The sequence below is a fragment of the Sorex fumeus genome, unplaced genomic scaffold (genome assembly GCF_029834395.1).
Source record: "Sorex fumeus unplaced genomic scaffold, SorFum_2.1 ptg000008l, whole genome shotgun sequence".
In the NCBI taxonomy this organism is placed as follows: Eukaryota; Metazoa; Chordata; class Mammalia; order Eulipotyphla; family Soricidae; genus Sorex; species Sorex fumeus.
The window spans coordinates 18,492,449-18,513,297 of NW_026606065.1; positions in this window are offsets into that span (position 1 = coordinate 18,492,449).

Sequence of the window (20,849 nt, forward strand, 5' to 3'; positions counted from 1 at the left end):
CAATATGCCAAATACCAGTAACAATGATGGGTCTCATTCTCCTAAAGAGCCTTGAATATAACCTCAGGGCCAGGATGAAGGAGACGTTACTGGGGCCTGCTCAAGGCAATCGACGAATAACAAGATGATTTGTGTTTTTTTTTGTGTGTCTCTTAATTGGTGAATTTAGATAATTAATTTTGAGAGAGATTACCGTTATGGGTCTTTTGTCCTCTTTCTGTAACAATCTGTTGTGCTTGTAGGTTTTGTCTTGCCTTATACTAGCCCCTTTAGTCCTTCTTTTAGGTTTGGACTTGAATCTATAAAGTTCCTGAGCTGCTGTTTATCCACAAAATAGTGTACCATTCCTTAGAGTTTCAGTGAGTTTAGCTGGATAGAGTATTCTTAGTGAAGTGTTCATTTCAGTGAGTTTTTTCAATATATCCCACCATTGCTTTGGGGCTTGGAGGGTTTCCTCTGATAGATCTGCTGTGAATCTAAGGGGTGCTCCTTTGTATGTGATTTCCTTCTTTGACCTTGCTGCTTGCAGTATTGTGTCTCTATCTGCGGCATCCATCATTCTAACTATAATATTTCTTGGAGTGTTTTTGTTAGGGTCTCTTAGTTTGTACCCTTCGGGCTTCTTGAATCTGAATGGCTGCATTGTCCAGCTCTGGGAACTTTTCAGCAATGATTTGTTAACTGTGGCTTTTTCAATGGGATTGTTTCCCTGACCTTCTGTTACTCCAGTGATTCTAATGTTGTTCCTCATGGAATCATCTCCTAGGTATATGATTCACTCTAGAACTATTTTGAGTGATCTTGCCATTGTTTGTTGTTGTCTGTAGGCATTGAGCAAATGATCTTCCAGCTCACTGATTCTGTCTTCAGCTGTGGCCATTCTACTCTTGAGAGCACAAACTGAGTTTTTTATTTAATCTACCGAATCTTTTATTTGTGACATTTCTGTGTGTAGCTTCCTAATTTCTGCTCTCACTTCTTCCTGTATTTTCTCGATTGTTTTTCTCATGTCCTCTTTTAATTTACTGGATACTATCTCACTGTTTCATTGAGTTAATTGAACATTTTCATTACTTTGTATCTGAATTCTTTCTCAGAGAAGTCCCTTAGGTGAGTAGCACCTAATGAGGCTTCTGGAGTCTTTTCATCATCCTCCCCTCTTGGTGGGGATTTGCGTTGTTTCTTCATGTTGGTGGAGAGGTATGGAGACTGAGATGTTACACAAGATTGCTGGGTATGTGTAAACTAATTCCAGCCCAAATTAGGCCACACCGACGTCTACAGAGGCCCCGCCCCCTATGTGTACTTGATCTCTCTGGGGTGTATAACCTGGGGGAAGAAGAGGACCAGGCACAATGTTGGGGTTGAACAGGAAGGAGCTCAGAGATGATGAGTGTCCCAGGGTCCCATATGAAGCCTGGGGAACATATGTGGGTAAAGCCAAGTCCTGGTTTCAAATGACTGACCTGAGGAAGAAGAAATAATGCGATTTGGAGATGACCCGTGGACTAGAGCCATTACTGACTAAATTCCATAGGACGTTAAAAGATCGCATGGCCGCCTACCTACGAGATAGTCAGACATCTTCGTCAAGACCCTGAATGATTGGTTTGAGGCTCTTCGTGTTCCTGGAACGAGCAGACACCATTGGGTCACACTAGCATGTGACAGGCAGGAATGGAGATGTTACTGGTGCCCACTGGAGTAAATCAAAGAACAACGGGATGACAGTGCATAGTGCTACAGTATTTTTTGAAGAATCTTATATCTTTTATTCTTCTGTTAATCTTTTCTCTTTGTGTTGTTCACTAGTTTCTGTATTGTTTTCTTTTCTACTTGGTTGATTTATGTTATTTTATTTCTTTTACTTTAGAACATTTAACTTTTTATGTTCAGTCTGTTTATTTATAATGAGGTATCTGTCATAATTCTTTCTTTCCCTTTGCTGTAGCTAATGTATTTTGTCCGTTGTGGCTGCTGTTAAAATCTCTTCTCACTTATTTTCAACAATTTGACATGCAAATTACCACAACATACTTTTACTTAATTTTGTTCTTTTTTAAAAATCAAACATATTTTTAAATGTTCTTGTAAGAGAACAAAACTTTGAGCATTTTTATTTTGTTCTTTCCTGTTCCCCTTTTATTTCTATTCTCTTCTCTTCATTTGCTTCCTTTTCTTTTATCTCTTCTGTTTTGCTTTGTTGGCTTTAGTTTATTTATTTATTTATTTATTTATTTATTTATTTTATTTTGGAGTCACTCTCAGTGGTGTTCAGGGATTCATCAGTCTCTCCACTTAGAAAATACTTCTGGTGTTGCATAGGAGACCATCAGGGGGTGCCAGGAATGGAGCCTGGGTCAATTGATCCCACTCAGGACAAGCCTCATAGCAGATGACTTTCTCTCCAGGTCTAAATTTTCTCTTTATTCTATAGTGCTCAGTCCTTACCCCTGACTTTTCAGTCAGGGACCACTCCTAGAAAAGCTGACCCTAATACTACATTTTAGGATGGAACCAGGCAGGGCTGGCTATGTGTACAACAAGCATATTACTCCTTATACTGTCTCTCTGGCCTATGGATAGTTCTCCAAATATTCTTCCTGGCCACATATTCCTCTTCTTTTATTCTCACTGAGTTGTACACAACACCTTTGGAAATTTTCTTGGATCACTGATGCTTTCTTTTGATTCCTCCTCATTTTGAATATTTTTAAGCCCACTCTCTCCTGCTGCAGTATTTAATATATTATTAATTCCATTAAACATATTTTATTTCATGCTTTATTGCTTTAATTCTAGAAACTGAAATTTTCATCCTTTATTGTATTTTTTAATTAAATCACCATGAGCTACAGTTAAAAAAACTTTCATGCTTGAGTTTCAGTCATACAATGATCGAACACCCATCCCTCACCAGTAAACATTTTCCTCCACCAATGTTGCCCATATCCCTCCCCCTGCCCATCCCAAACCCCCCTCTACCTCTGTGCCAGACAATTACCCTCTTACGCTCTCTACTTATGGGTATTTGATTCTGTTGAGACAGAAGCTGTCGTCAAATCCTTAGCCAAACAGGGTATTCAAACTCAATATATCAGGATTCTCCACGAGCTGTATTATGGATTAACTACCAGACTCTCACCATTCTATATGGAAGTGATCATCCATGTCAAGAGAAGGGTTCGGCACAGTGATACCATTTCACTGAAACTCTTCAATACCACCCTCGAGAACATCATGCCACGACTGGCATGGAAAGGAATAAGAGTTAAGATAGATGGTCGGTAACTATACCGCCTCTGCCTTGATGATGACATCGTTCTCATAACACCAAACATCAGCCAAGTGGCACAAATGCTGGCCAACTTTGACCGTAAGTGTGGAAAGGTCGTGCTACAGCTTAATCTCACAAAGGCAATGTTTATGAGAAACAGTCTTGTTTCTGACGTTCCATTTGCTCTCATTGAAATGAACATCTCAGAATGCAACAGTTATGTGTACCTAGGTCAAGAAGTCAACATGACAAATGACCTGGCACCTGAGTTGCACAGGAGGAAGAGAGCGGCTTGGAATGCCTTCAAGAACGTCAAAGGAAAGCTAAGAGGATGAAGAACCTCTGGTTCTGAACACATCTCTAGATTCCACTGTTCTTCCTGCATTAACTAATACCTCAGAGACCTACAAAAACATGCTATTGAGAATGCTACTAAGGTCTCCTAAAGAGGAATTAAAAAACTATGCTTGAAGTATCATGCTTCACTCAAATGAGAGAAAGAATCCGGGGTTCTGAGCTGCATAGATGGTCGAGAAGCAGGGACACTGTCTCATTTGCCAAGGTGTCGAAAATCAGATGGGCTGGACACATAAAGCGATTTAGAGATGACCATTGAACTAGAGCCATTACTGACTGGATTCCATGGGACATCAAAAGATCTCGTGGCTGCCCACCTACGAGATGGTCAGACTTCTTCATCAAAACCTTGTACAATAGTTTTGAGGCTGTTCGTGTTCCTAGATCGAGCGGAGACTATTGGGCTACACTAGCATGGGACAAGGACAAATGATGACATTATTGGTGTCCACTTGAGCAAGTTGATGAGTAAGGGACGTCAAGTGATCAAGTGATCAAGCGATGGTTTGCAATACACATAGTGAGAAACTATTATGTTTGGTCCTTTATTTTCATTCCACATGTATTCTCAATATACTTCAATTAACTAAGATTAAATCTTGATCATATGGAGTGCATTTATAATATTTAAAATATTATATAGTAATCCTCATTTCTGGATCGGTATTGATGTATTTCCTGTCACTGTCACTGTCACTGTCCTCCCATTGTTCATTGATTTGCTAGAGCGAGCACCAGTAACCTCTCACAACAAATTATGAGATTTTTTCTTACTGTTTTTGGCATGCCAAATAAGTCGCGGGTAGCTTGCCAGGCTTTACCATGCAGGTGAGATACTCTTGGTAGCTTGCCGGTCTCTCTGAGAGGAGGAGTAATCAAACACAAGTTGGCCAGGACGGCCGCCTGCAAGGCAAATGCCCTATCTGCTGGTGCTATTGCCGCAGCCCAATCATCATCATCATCATCATCATCATCATCATCATCATCATCACCATCACTGTCACTGTCCTCCTGTTATTCATCGATTTTCTCTAGCCAGCTCAGTAACATCTCCATTGTGAGACTTTTTTGTTACTGTGTTTGGCATATCGAATATGTCACTGGTAGCTTGCCAGGGTAGCTTGCCAGGATTTGCCATGAGGGCATGATACACTTGGAAGCTTGGCGCGGTCTTTGAGAGGGGTAAAGGAATCAAACTCATGTTGGCCATATTGGCTGCATACAAGGCAAATGCCCTACCCGCTGTGCTATTTCTCCAGCTCATAATAATAATAATAATAATAATAATAATAATAAATTAACATTCTGAATAAAAACAAAATAATATGGAGTTCATGTCCAATTCAATCAGTTTAACCAATGTTTGAATAAATAGCAGTGCTCCTATATTAGAAAATAATAATAATGAATTCAATGTGTTCTGTGAAGAATACAGTGGGTAGAGCACATGCCTTGCACATAGCTGTCTCAAGTTCAATCCGCAGCACCACACATAGTACCCTGAACCCTGCGTGGAGTGATCCCTGAGTACATATCCAGGAGTAAGCCTGAGCACTGCTGGCTGTGGCCTCCAAAAGAAAAAAAAAATAATAAAATAATGAGTCTTTCTGGATTTGCTATATCTTCCATTGTATGGGAGGAACAGAGATAGTTATACTTTCTTACAAAAGCCTACTTCTAAGATTGGTCACTGGCTGGAAACTTGAACTTCCTACTTATTATAAATTGTGTTTTCCTGTTAATGCTTATGAAAGCATACATAACTATTTAGTATATTTTGCTTCCACAAAACTCATAGTGCTTTATAGTTAAGACTGTAATGATGTTACGAGAATTTTATCCTCTAAAGCAAAATCATATGATTAATTTTCTGTTTTTAAAAAGACACTCTAAAATATAATCATAGCATTAAAAATGATAAGTCACAATACTTTGTTATATTGGTAAATTATTAGTAAAATCCTTTCTAGCTTTATAATAAAATCACATGTTAATATGACGCTAATTGAAAAACACCCAGTTTCCTGGGTGTTAGTGTCCTATTTTCTTACTTTATGTTCCCCAGATGAACGCAATCTTTCTATGTCTGTCCCTCTCTTTCTGAATCATTTCGCTTAGCATGATACTTTCCATTTAGTACCACTTGTATGTAAACTTCATGACTTCATCTTTTCTAACAGCTACATAGTGTTCCATTGTGTAGAGGTACCAAAATTTCTTTCACCAGTCATCTGTTCTAAACCGAACATGATTGCCACTCATTTCCTCTTTTGAAAACCACAGCACCCAAAAGGTGAGAGAGAACAAAAGGAAATGCCCTGCCACAGGGATGGGGTGGGATGGGGAGATGGGGGGTAGGAGGGATACTGGGATCAGTGGTGGTGGAGAATGGGCACTAGTGGATGGATGGATACTCGATCATTGTATAATTGAAACCCAAGCACAAAAATTTGTAAGTTTACAACTGTACCTCTTGGTGTTTCACTAATAAATTTTTTTTTAAAAATCCAGTTTCTAAACTGCTACAGTAATTATATTTCTATCTTTAGACAAGTGAAAATTATCTTAACACCCTTTAATGCATGTACATATAATTGTACATCACTTTCAAATATTTTTTTCTTTTCCTTTTCATTATACAAATTGAGTTTTAATAGTCATATACATTATATTTATAGACATATCTCTATAATGTTAATTTTCTTTCTGATTGGATTACATCAATGTTTCAAAAATGTTACTAGTATTTTCTGGTATACTATAATGCACTTGAAAATCATATAGATTTATTACAAATCCAGATATTGGTTCCATACTAAAATGTTTTTTTAGTTTCTATAGCTTACTTTATCTCATTTAGAAGAACTATTCCTTTTTTTTCTGGTTTTGGGTCCCAAAAGTTGTTCTAAGGTTAGACTCTTGTCTCGCACTCAGGAATCATTCCTTGCAGGCTCAGGGGATCATATGGTTTGTCAAGGATCAAACTCAGGCAAGTGCCCTACCTGATGTACTATTGCTCTGTCCACGATTATTTTTCCCTAGATTTCTTTTTTAAAATAAATAAATAAAAGCTTACATCATCTAATAGAATAACATATAATGGATTAGTGTAATCTTTTAATGATGGCAATATTTTTCTTCTTTGTTTTTCCTTTTGAATAGTTCAAATTATCTCAAAACGTATTTCAAAGGAAATGTCTGCAGTCATGTCATTAAAATTACAAGTACTATAAGGTTTTTGACTTCCTGCTGAAACATTATATTTGCCTTTTATTGATCTGCAGAACACAGAAGAATAGGTTATTTTTCCTGCATTTAGAAACCTCTAAATTAAATTTCTAAAATTTAATTTATTGTCATTTAATTATATTTTACTCACTATAATTTACACAACTGTAATGATAGAGCTTAATTCCTCAAACATTATAACATCACATTCCCCACTAGAGTGTCCATTTTCCTCCATCATGGTCTCACAGTGCTCCATTCACCCCCCCCCCTTTTTTCCTTGTCTCCTCATTTTAGTAAACTCAGTTTTCTAGATCAATTCATATACGTTGTTGCTTTGAGCCATTTGTTATGTCCATGCTATTCTTATTGGCAGAGCCTGGTAAACTCCTGTGGCATATTCAATATGAGAAAACAGTAACAATCATGTGTCTGATTTTGCCCTGACCCTGAAAGTGCCTCCAATGTGGCACCATTGGGAAGGACTAATAAGGAGATGATGCCAAAATCTCATGGCTAGGATAAATGCAGACAGTACTGGTGCCTGCTCAAGCAAATCGATGAATGTGATACAGTGATATGGTGATGCAATTTTTTATTTTTATTTTTGTATTTATTGATGCAGTGATACAGTTTTGTATTTTGTATTTTTGTATTTATTGATACAGTGATACAGTGATGCTATTCTTTATTGTGATACAGTGATGCTATTCTTCATTTTGTCCCACATGTGAGAGATAATTCCCTGTCTGTTCTTTTCCTTCTGACTGATTTAACAGCATATTGGCCTCCAATTTCAACCAGATAGTGAAAAATTGCATGGTTTCTGTTTTCCTTATAGCTGAGTAATAGTCCACTGTGTGTGTGTGTGTGTGTGTGTGTGTGTGTGTGTGTTAGCTAGTTTTTATTTTAATGAAGTCATCTTTTCTTGGACACTTAGCTTGTTTCCAAATGTTGTCTGTTGTGAATAGCGTGTCAATGAACATAGGAACAAAGTCCAAAAGTTTAAACTTTTTTTTTTTGCTTTTTGGGTGTCACACCCAGTGATGCTCAGGAGTTACTCCTGGCTCTACACTCAGGAACTACTCTTGGCGGTGCTCTGACGACCATACACGATGCTAGGAATTGGGGTTGACTGAGTGCAAGGCAAATGCCTTACCTGCTGTGCTATTGCTCCAACCCCAGTTTTAATACTTTTTTTGGTTTGGAATAACATATGTCCTAGGCCCTGTTCAAACCATCATGAATTGCGTAGTCTGTTTCATAAAATTTTAACTACTCATAACTTCTCAACGTATATTCTATTTATATTTTACTGAATGAAAAATAAGTGTCATAGTTCCTCTATTACTTTCTTTTTATTATATCCACATAGGCCATTCTTTTGTTCTAGCTATCAATATCAACAATTCTTAACATGACCCGAATCTTTAGAATTCCTCAAAACATTTTTTTGATCTGTAAAATAAATGTTTTTATGAATAATACTAAAGTGTTTTTTGTGTCTCTTGTCTCAATCTTTCAATGGCTATATTATGTGTGGTATTGATTATTTATCATATATGATAAGCATATTTCTTTTAATATCACTCATTAAGAAAATTTGAAGAAAACTAAAGCAATTCGAAAGTATAAAGCAATATTCCTTTACTATCTTTTGCTTGTTTCTATCTTATACTATCTACTTAATGTCTATATCATTTATGTGCTATTCATAAATTAATTAATGCCATTTTTATCATTAATAATTAATGCTATCAATAAATTCATAATATTTTAACCTAAAAATAATTACCAGTGTTAGGGAAGAGGAAGGGAGGCCAGACTGGGAGAGATTAAACAGTATGATTTTATTGTAACAAACTATAACAGAAAAATAGAATTATATTGATGTATATTTAAAGAACTATAATAGTACTCTGATAGAAATAATATCCAATGATATATTAATTAATATATTTGTTTTATTAATTCAAAATTTACAAGGTATATAACTTATGAAATCTCTATTTTCCTTTGGAAATACCAGTAAGTATTCTAAATATTTTCTGTTTATATTTTAAAATATTGAAATCAAGTAATTTTATGGCCTTACATATCTATATTTAATTACTAATATAAATAATTGTAAATTCCTAAACATAGCATAGATTTTTTATTATAAATTCATCAGTTTAGGTAAAATTGCAGTCAGTTTTCTAGTGCATCTTAATAATTATTACTAAAATATTTTTGTTAAATAAAAAACAACTTAAAGAAAAAGTTTGAAATATTCTTTGAAACTGGTATTAATCAGAAACTGATTTTTGCTGGGATGTGTAGGTTCAAGTAAGTGTTGAACTTAGGAGCAAATCAGCTTGCCCTAGAATATTGCCTTTCTGAGAAAGAGCATTTTGAATTATGAAAATTTTATATTTTGAGATGGAAAAAGTCATGTATTTAAAAATGTTAAGCTAGCATTTACAACAGTTTCCATAGAAAGCTCATTTTTCATACGATGACAGGAGAGAAAATTGAAATCTGCTTCTCATTTTATAGCTGAGCAAACGCCAAAAAGGTAAACATATTTATATATTTCATAGATTAGTTGTGTCAATGACTTATTTAAACATATGGGATTAAGGAATTCTATATCAATGGATACATATATACACATCGTTTGTGATGTGTTCTTTTATTATTATGACTCAAATATTATTTTATTTTAAACTATAATTCATCCCTCTTTTATTAAAGTACAGTTAAATTTAGCTACTGAAAAATACTTGGGAATGTATTAAAATGTAATCAAAATTATATCGTTGCAATATTTTTTATCAAGCATATAAATTAAACTTATATGCTTCACAAATACTTTATTTTGACAAATATATATCAGTGTCCTTTTTACACCATTCCTTTATCTTAGGCTTTTCTTTTTCTGTGAAAGTGTATTCGATTTGGAATTTGAATAATAAGGATTCCCACATATATAAGCAAAAATAATGCATTAGAAATAATTTCAGTATATTATGATCATGTATACATAGCATTATACAAAATACACATTTGTATTACTGTTGCAAAAGTAACAAATTTGCTTCCTTGTTAGTGCTAAAACATTGAAAATATATCTGACTTTCTAAATTTGATCTTTGATGTAAAAATTTACCCTTGCTTTGTCTTTGGGGAAATGTTTAAATAAGATTTATAAAAATTTAGAAAAAAAAAAGTAACGAAAAAATACAGTTGACCAACAGCAATCCACTTGACCTGAATGGTTTACATTTTATGGGTTTATATTTTATGGGAGAGTCATATTTAATTTTATAAATGGATTTTCACCATTGTAAGTATTTTAATAGTGTAAATACACTTGAATTAGATTGAAGCAGTGCTTCTTTCTCTAGCATACTTATTATTTTTTAACAGTCTTATAGTCATTATTATTTATATTACATTGATTACAGCCTCTTTCCTTCAACAGTATTGCTGCCAGTTACTCCAACACTTCAGTTTATTAATTAGTCTGCCCTATCCATTCATCTCTTCCTCACCCTCCTATTCAATTGCTATTATGTAGAGTGCACATTAATGATCTGTGAACCATTATGGATTATACATCACAGTGTTACTTTTGTCCTTGTTAATAATGCTTCTGAGAATAAAGACTTAAATGTGCTAAAATTATTGATCATATATTTGTCAGACTTTTCTAGCTTCAGAGATCACAGTGTACATAATTTTCTATTTAAGTTTTATTTGCAATATTTTTTAAGTGTAAAGAATAAACTTAAATCCGAAAGGATGATTTTTAATAATTCCAGGTTGAGAGACAGTGTATTTAATTTACCTACCGAGCATTTAGATCCAATAATGCTATTTATGTCATGTTTATTCAAATGAATTTACTAAGGCACTTACTAATTCCCAAAAACATGTTTCATGGTTAAAATATGTGTTTATTTAATTTATTACAAATGTAGTGTATGTAACAGGTTTTTACATTCTACACTATAAAATTTAGCTCTCACTATTAGTTTTAATAGTCATTTGGGGCTAAGAATGTGACTCAAAAGGTTGAACATACAGGGCAAAGGATATTATTTAAGTGTATTATTTATTAATATATCAAAATGGTTATACGCCCTCTGACAAAAGAAACCAAGAAGTTTTTAGTTGCATTTATTCTCTCTTCCTCTCAAACACAAACAAGCAAACACAAACACATACAAAGAAAAAAGAAAAAATATCTGAATTGGATTAATTAATCATCTATATAACTAAGTTAAAGGAAACATAAGTATTTATTTAGAGTACTAGATCTCTTGCCTTGCTTGCATGAGGTCTTGAGTCTAATTACCAGAACACACACTCACACACACACACACACACACACACACACACACACACATATCTAGTGTAAAGGGAACAAGGAAGATAGTACACAAGTTAGGATGCATGACTTGGGTATGACTGTCTTGGATGTGTATGTGTTGTCTGTTACTGATTAACTTTTTTCTATGTATCTCACCAAAGGCTGTGGTTGAAAAATAGTGTGGTTGTTTTATTATTCTTATCTTACCTATGTTTTCTTTAACTTAGTCATATAGATAATGAATTGATCATTTCCATAGCATAAGTATGCTCATAATATTTTGATTAGAGTAATATGATATTGGATTTTATCCTACATTAACATTTTATAGCTGACAATATTATTTAGTTCTTTCTGTTTTCTCCAAATTACACTAAACCTAGCTTCAAAATGTTTTGAATTAAACTCTCTTAATGTCTATAACAATATTCTGCTTTTCATATTCATTGTTTCTCACTCAGTCTGTAATAATACTTTCTGACTGTGTTTTGTATGTACCATTGTTATTAATTTGTAAATAACCTTAAAATACTAATTATTCTGCCTTTAAGCATGCCATATTACCTAAAGGATAAGTCAATATTTCTTAAAATATACTTTCAATAATTTTGAATGGGAAAATCCTATATTTCCAGTGTCTTTAAACTATGAATTCTTCATTTGCATATGCAGTTTCATGTCTGTCTATATATAAGCACAAGCACATGTGTACATGCCTATTTTATCATACTTGTTACTAAAAAGATTTCTTACTATATGAACAAAAGTTATTAGATAAACAGAGAAAATGGGCAAGAGAGTTAGTTCAGTGTGTAGGATACTTATTTTGCATATGATAGTCTCATGTTTGATCCCTAGCAAACTCTTTGGTCCCCAAGCCTACCAGGAGTCAGCCCAGAACATAAAGTTAGGAATAAGGCCTAAGCACTGCCAGATGTGGTCCCCAACTCAAAGCTAAAAAATAATAAAAACACAGGACAGATAAAAAATATTCATTATCAACATATTGCAATTAATGATTACTAACATTGAGTGAAAACTCAATCTGAATATTTTTCTATCACATATTGAATTCCTTAAGAGATGGAAGTGTACATTAGTCTCAAGTAAGGCTTCTTTGGATCAATACCTGTGAAAAATCAGGGTTGGAAGTATAATTGGGTAAAAAAGATAAAACGGTCTATAATCCAGTCAAAATGTCCTTTAAATGTCCTTTAAATGTCCTGCTATTATGTATAGTAGTCACATCTAGGAAGTTAATTTTGATTAAGACTTGAAGCCTGACATTAAATTCACCATGAAAATGACAACATACAGCATAACCTTATTTAAAAAATTTTTATTGTTCATATAAAGTTAATGTAGAAATAATAATTGAATTTGAGCATATAGTCCTTAAAATATTATTACTATATAGAGAGAACAAGTTAATGTATTTATAATCAAAATGTATTCTTATTAATTATGAAATTACTTCATCCTTAAGATAAAATTTTATATAATAAGAGTTATTTTATAAAGACAAAAGATTAATTGTAGCTATAATTTAGCAAGCACCTATTATTTATTTATATCATATGTAAAAGAAGACTAAAATTAAGCACAGTAAATGAACATGAACCGCCATAGAGCTAGTCAAAAATAATTCCATCTATTTTATGGATATGCCATCTAAATAACTGTAACTACATCTCAGTATATAATAAAGGGAATTGAAATATTAGCTTAGCCATTAAAGCACCTTTTTTTTTAATCTTCACTGGATCACTGGATCACTGTCATCCCGTTATTTATCGATTTTCTCGAGCAGGCCCCAGTAACATCTGCATTTGTCCTAGCCCTGAGATTTTAGCATCTATTATATTAGGATCTATCTTCCTTCACTGCAGTTAATTTCTTTCTAACTAGGAAAGAACATGAACCAAAATTTAAAAAGGAGATATTTCAAACCAATGTATATTTTTAACCTCTATCCTACTTCTCTCCAGACTAATTCAGAGATTGTCTTAGAGTATTTTTCTGCATAATTATCACAGATTTTATACCCATGATGTTTTGTAAAAAAAATGGGTGTGACAATTATTTTTATTTTTATAAACGGTGTTAATATTGCTAAAGAAAAGATCCACTATTAAGCTATCATGCATTAAATTTTGGTTAAAATTTAGGTATGGATTTGTCTTAAAAACACATTATCTTTTATATGTTTACCTTTCGGTTGTCTCTCATTTTCTAACACATAAACATCCGGTCCATTTTAGGGCAAATATTTTGTTGTTTTTATTTTGTGGCTTTTTATTTATTTATTGGTGCAGGATATTAGAATATGACTTCAAAATAATTTTTTAATATAAAGAAAAAGTAATTCAAAGTGAACACAGACTTGTTATAAATTTTTTTTGTTTTCTTTCTGAGTCTTCTCCAAATGGTCATGATGAGGTTAATCTTGCATTATCCTCTCTACCTATAAAGATATGTAGATCTGCAGTGAAGTTTTTAATGTTACTCTGACTGATGCAGCCATGCAAACAGTTATGGCAATTTTGCCATTAGGCATAAAGGGAGTGCTGGCCCTCTGTTAATCTCTGGGCATAAAACAAAGTAAATTACTTGCTGTGGACATCCAATGGCATAGTGAAGGAAAGAATGGTCCTTTTTATTCTATTATTCATACTGCTTACTGAAGGCTATGGTTCACACATTGGCATAATATTCCTCAATTTAACCGTATTGTATTTTGTAATATAATAGTTTATTATGAGACTATCACAGTGAAAATGGGACAATTTATTACAAGATCAAAGCATAGAGACATAATGACTCCCAGGTTGCTAGCAGTGGGATTAGAATTCAGTTTTCCTAATGCTCAGTTATATATATTTGGATTTATTTTGTAATATACGTATAAAAATCAGACTTTCTTTCAAAACTTTTGCACTGTTGTTATATAAAGATATTTACTAATCATTTCAGTTAGAGGGTCTGGTGGCACCTTAAGGTTTTTCTTTCAATAAATCATCTCTAAATTTAAATGTGCAACTTCTTTACAGGAGACGTTTTCTTGGTTTATTTTTTCAGTAGCTTGTAATCCTTTGCTTCTTATGGTATCTGTCTATAGCATTAGCGGTTATTTGGATCTGCATTAGCAATCCAATTTTTAAATTTTATTATTGTTATTATTTTTATTGATAACAGGCCTTTATATTATATTGGGTTACAGTTGTATTCTGGGATAGGCAAGACAAAAACCAATTCCTCAGGCAGTATGCCAGAGATCTGAAATACTAAAAATGAGATTCTTTCTTCCTGTTCCCTCTGGAGATGCCAATAATTATACTGGCTTTTGTCTGTTGTATGGGAGTGTCTGAGAATTTTAATTGCTCAATAGATCATGAACTCAAAATGTTGCTGGGTCTCATCGATGACCCTAGCTGGGTAAGACCCTATATTGAGTCGTTAAGATGTGCAATAGTGAATCAATGTCATGATTTTTTTTACTATTTTGGTATCCTATCCTATAGTAGTTAGATTTGTAAAGTACAGATAATCTTTCAAAAAGTTTAACTGTTCATTGTATCCATAAATTTCCACAGCGAGGTTTGGGAGTATCTTTACAATTATGGTTAAATGATTGATTGATGGTAAGGCTCTGGAAAATGTGCTCAATAGATTTTTATACTAGGTGTGAAGTGGTTATTTGTGTGCTCATTTGTTATATAGATAATTCTTAACTAATTTATAAAATTCTCACCATGTGAAATGGTGTGTGTTTTACTAAATTGTTATATTGGTTGGAGAATAAGAGTATGGAATTTCCTAATCCACCAATTTAGGGTTTATTATCTTCCAAGGAGGAGCAATATTTCCTGGATTATTAATTTCTTTTTTGTGTGCTATAAAAAAGCTAATAAATTTAATAAGTTACGTGAAATATAATATTTGCATATATTTTGTATAGCAGATAGTTTGTTGTTTGTACCTCATTTTATATGCTAATCTGAAAAAAATTAGGCAACAATATCTTAGAAATTAATGAGTTTTGTGTAGGTAAAATACTTCAATTTACAGACATCATCAATTCTTAAAAGTAGAAATCTTTGTTCTCCTGCTAAAAATAGTAGCAGTAATGGAAACATTTACAAATTTGATCATTCTGTTTCATAATTGAAACAGAAAAAAATGTTCTGAATTTAATGATCACACTGCCATCTGGCACTTGTAATTTTGCAATTTCCACAGATGCCATCAGATATGGGAGGGAGAAATAGGAAAATAGAAAATAGATGCATAGGATTCAAATATAACATGGCATTGAATCTTACTTTTTAAGTATGTAATTACTACAATAAGTACCACCCCATGATGTAATTATCAAATGCAATGATTTTTAGCAACGTTTGAAAATGTTTTCTAAGATTTATGCCTTCAGTATGCTTAAAAAGACAAGTTGTTAAGTATGTTTAAGTGAAAAGAAATATAGATGCCTCTGATATTTAATGTGATTTCTCCTTTGTTGAACAACTGCAACTATGGCCAGTGAAGCAAAGAGAATAATTTTCTTCTTCCTTTTTAATGTTGAATGCATGGTCTTTCTAAATATGTAATATCAAAAAAGAAAACATCTAGTTTTGATGAGAATGTGGACTTGGAAAGTTTATTTACTTTGTTTTAAATATATTTGTATATTTTTATGTGCCCATATCTTCTGTGACAGGTAGAAAAATACTCCTAAATTAATATATTTTAAGGAAATAAGGATTTTTTTCAACAGAGTAAGTGTCGGTGTTATACCTCTCCGGGTGCAGGGGTCTGCTCTGGGGGTAACTCCAGATGGTGTTGGAAGATATTTGGCACCAAGAATTAATCCTAGGGACTCTATATGCAAAACATGACACTAAATCTTTGAGCAATTTTTGCAGCCTAGATAAATAAATGTTCGAGATGAAGAGTAAGCTTCTTTACATGAAATAAATTTATAATTATATCTTTCATGTGAGTACTTTGTCACCAGTAATGTTAATTATACTAATATCTCTTAGAATCTAAAATTGCAAAGCAATAAATACATGACAAGATTTTGTGCCTTGAAACTTCTAGCATCGTGCTCCTACTGACTTCAGAAGGTTCACAAAAATTTGTATTATTTAGCACAGCGGGTAGGGCGTTCGCCTTACAAGCGGCCAACATGGCCGACCCGAGTTCGATTCCTCCACCCCTCTCGGAGAGCCCAGCAAGCTACCGAGAGTATTTGATATGCCAGACACAGTAACAACAAAGTCTCCAATGGAGACGTTACTGGGCCCGCTCGAGCAAATCGACGATCAACGGGAGGGTCTTTACTTTACTTTATTTTATGATTCTAATATAAGACAAAAAACAGACAAAGGTGTTTAAATATGTTTTTTTTAATTATAGATCTATTTTATAGTTTTGGTTGAGTTTTCCTCCCCTCCCCGACCAGGGCTCCAGCAGCCGAAGACCTCCAGAACCAGCCACCACCATGCTGAGACCACTCTCTGCACACTTGAAGGTACCGGCGGAGGAACAAAGGCATGCAGGTCCCGGGGCTGAGATCTCCAAACCTACTCAGATCGGGGCTGAGCATCCTCCACCCAGATCCTCAAATTCCAGTAGGCGGGGCTCACACCCACCAACTTGCCCCCTGGCACTGTGTAATTCCATCAAGGGCCAAGACTCAGAGACTATAAAACCCAGCTCCAAGAAGCTGACATCTTATGACATCTTATCATCTCATTCCTACTTTGAACAACCTGGCAGGCTACCAAATGTAAACTGCCCACACGGCAGAGTCTGGCAAACTCCCCGTGGCATACCCATATGCCAAATACCAGTAACATCGATGGGTCTTATTCTTCTAACCCTGAAAGAGCCTTGAATATGGCACTTTTTAAAAAAATCTCAGGGCTAGGACAAAGAAGATGTTACTGGGGCCTGCTCCAGGCAATCGATGAATAACAGGATGGTTGTGATTGTGATTGTGATAGATCTATTTAAAGAAATGTGCTAATGGGGAAAGAAAATCTATGTATGACGCGGAAGTATCCAATCATTATCAAAGAGCAATGAGAATCCCTCATTAACCCTAAACCCAAAGAAACAATATGAGCCAGAATATTGATCTATACTAAATTAAACTTGAAAAATCAGTTCTGCTTTTGTGGAATTTTTTTAATTAAGGAATATTGTATCCTCTAAAAATATCTAGAAATTATTAAGTGCTAGTTTAATGACAAGTGTCTAGTCAGCAGTTAGTGAATAAAGGGTTGAAAGGAATCTTAAAAAGAATTCGTAAAACATATCTTTTGTTTCTTTCTTTCTTTTGTTTTGTTTGGGGGCCACATTTGACACTGTTTAGAAATTATTCTTTGGCTGTGCTTGAAAAACATATAGAATGCTGGGGATAGAATTGGCCACATACAAGACAAATGTTCTACCCTCCGTATTATAGTCCTGGCCCTAGATTCACTTTGTTTTGATAAAGCTCACTTTGTCTTGATTTATATTGAGATTTACTTTCTCCATGTAAATCTAGGCATTAGAGTTGGATTTGACATGTGAATTCAAAAGCAGAGGATGTAATTTGCTTTCCTGATATTATTTTTCTGATTGCTAAGATTTTAATTTATATATTGATATAAAAGACATAAAAATGTCAAAATACATTTTTAAAAAAGAAAAAATAAAAGTTAGAAATATCCATTTAAATAAAATAAATAAATATTATTTGAAGAAAGCCAAAATTAAAAGCCAGTAGCTAAAATTACATGTAGAAATCATTTTATTATGTTCCCTTTTGTGCATTCTTCAAATATTTAATATTTTGTTTTTCACTAATTATAAAGCTGTGGCAAGTTATACAATTGTTCAAGTTAATCAGCACCATTTTCTTAACAACATGTGCTTTCTTTGAGACTAGGTGTCATATTTTATCAATTTTCACAATGTGTCAGACTTTTCAATTATTGTTTCTTTTTAAGTGATCTATGATTGGTAACCTTCAAAATTAGCATTGAAGTTGTTCTTGAGTGCCATAAACCACACATATCCCAGCCAGCAAACTTGATAATTGTCATATGTGTTCAAAGAGAAATTAAAAATAAAAAAAAACTGTGTGGGAGAAATAATTCAGTGTGCTGGGCCTATGCTTTCCAGGTAAGATGCTTGTTCTCAATCATGAGGACCAAATGGTCCCCTTAGCAGCACAAAAAGTGAACTCCTAGCCCATAACTTGAAGTATACTCTGCATTGTCAGTCTTTTAAATGTCTTTAAAACAAAATGGAAGGAAAAACCATTGACCTCTAGCACAGCAGTTGGGCGTTTGCCTTGCGTGCAGCCAGCCTGGCCAGCCGGATTCGATTCCTCCGCCCCTCTCAGAGAGCCTGGCAAGCTACTGAGAGCATCTCAGCCGCACTACAAAGCCTGGAAAGCTACCCGTGACATATTCGATATGCCAAATACAGTAACAACAAGTCTCAAAATGGAGATGTTACTGGGCCCGCTCGAGCAAATTGATGAACAATGGCAGGACAGTGACAGTGACAGACTTAAGCTTTGTTGAATACATGCAATTTTCTTAGGTGAAATAGTAGCAAATGGATTAGGGAAGTTAGAGGTAGAGTCTATGCTTACTGCCCTACCTCCACCCCACTGATACATTACCTGCATTGCAAAGCCTTAGTTGACTGAGATATGTGCATCAGACAGGTTAGCTACTAGTCTCTCCTGCTGTGCAGTTTTAAAATGACAATTACATTTGAAAAAAGAAAATTTTACTGGAAAAATGAAGCAAGTTGTCTTATAGCAAGTATTCACTTGACAGGAATAACCGTGGATTTAATATTAAATTGGTATATCTAGCTCTGAGCTTTGTACTTATAATCTATGGACTGTGAGTCGGTAGCAACAAATTTCTGGTAAATTTGAAGAAGAGAGCAGCACATCCAGCATGATCTGACTATTAACACCATGAACGGTGCGATCTCAAGAAATTGATATGATTTTTCTCTCATCCAAAGTCTCAAAAAATAGTTTTGAAGGAAAGTAGTCCAAAACTCTACAATAGAAAAGAAAATATCTTCTTTTTATAATCCCTACTGGAAAGAAAACTTAAAATCTTTAAATTGGAGAAAAAAGATATCTCTAAGTGGATAAATTCTATACCTCTAAAAATGGTCTTAGTTCTAAGTCAAATATATTTTCGGTGTGGAGTTCATGCCCAATTCAATCAGCTAATCAATGGCTGAATAAATAGCAGTACTCCTACAAAAAAAAAATATATATATATATATATTTGGATAACAATCCATTACTTTGTTTTTCTTTATGGGATTCCTCATTGAGTCTACAATTTTATATCCCAAGAGCATCTCTTTACTTGATATGGGTTACAAAAATTAAAACTTCCTTCAGTAATGTTAACTTTTATTATGATCACAACGGAATATATGCTAATTAAGCAATAATGAGAATATTTCATATAAATTACCAAAATTTTATTTTCTATTGTGTTACGAATGGAAATTTTCTTATAAGTTACAATCTTTTAAGTATACAGCAAGTCAACAGCCTAAGTATTACAGCAGTATGTCACAAATGAAAGATTTTTGTCCCTGAGTAAAAGGTTTATTTAACAATGGAAGTAATCTTTCACCCCTTTAGGGAAACTAATTGTGTATTTGAAAGCTTAAAATTGTATAACTTACTGATTTGCACTGTGGCTTGTTGGCTTCCTGCTAAACAAGGTAACTTGTCAATAAACAGTTATATTAAGAAGCTAGTCAAATTGAAGCAATGTTGCTTTGCCAAAGTCATCATGGTTTAACAGCAGATCAGTGATCTGAGAAATAATCTCTATATTTCTTGAAAGAAAGAGATTTGTATATCTTTATACAGCTCTTCTGGAAAACGATTTGAAGTCTATACAGATTTTAATCTGCAAAGCAGTGAAATGATGACACTTTTTTGAAAGAAGGGGCAGATAATGCATCCTTTTCCATTGTAGACCTTACAGTCTTTTGCAAGTATTCAATAATCTTATTTCTAAAGCATCCAGATATGATACATAAACAGCTGAGTCTGGCTGTGATTCAATAAAATTTTATTCTAAAACAAAATAAAAAGGCAAACATGGCAGAGAGATATTTCAGCAGGTAAGGTACTTGCCTTGCACTATGCTAATCAGAGTTTCATCCTTGGCACTGCATATGTTTCTGAAAGCACTCCCAGGTGTGATTCCTGAACAAAAGCCTGTCATTAATACTGAGCGTTCTCAGATCTGGTCCCTAAATAAAAAAAAAATAAGCAAAATCAAACAAAAACAGAAAGACCCACTGAATTTAATCCAGGTGCTGTGGTTTATGAATCTCTGTTTTCTGCTTGCTTATTTTTTATTCTTTTTTTTGGGGGGGGGAGAGGGTGTAGGGATGGCATCCAGAAAAGTGGATGGGGAATTACACGAAGGGCTTCTAATCAAAGGGCAGTTGGTCAAATGCAAACCAACTATCTATAACCCTGCCCATTCTCTCTGAATCCATGTTTGTAATTCTCGACTGTAATAACCATTAAGTTAATTTCAATTTGTTGTTATTCTGTACTGCTCATTTTTAAAT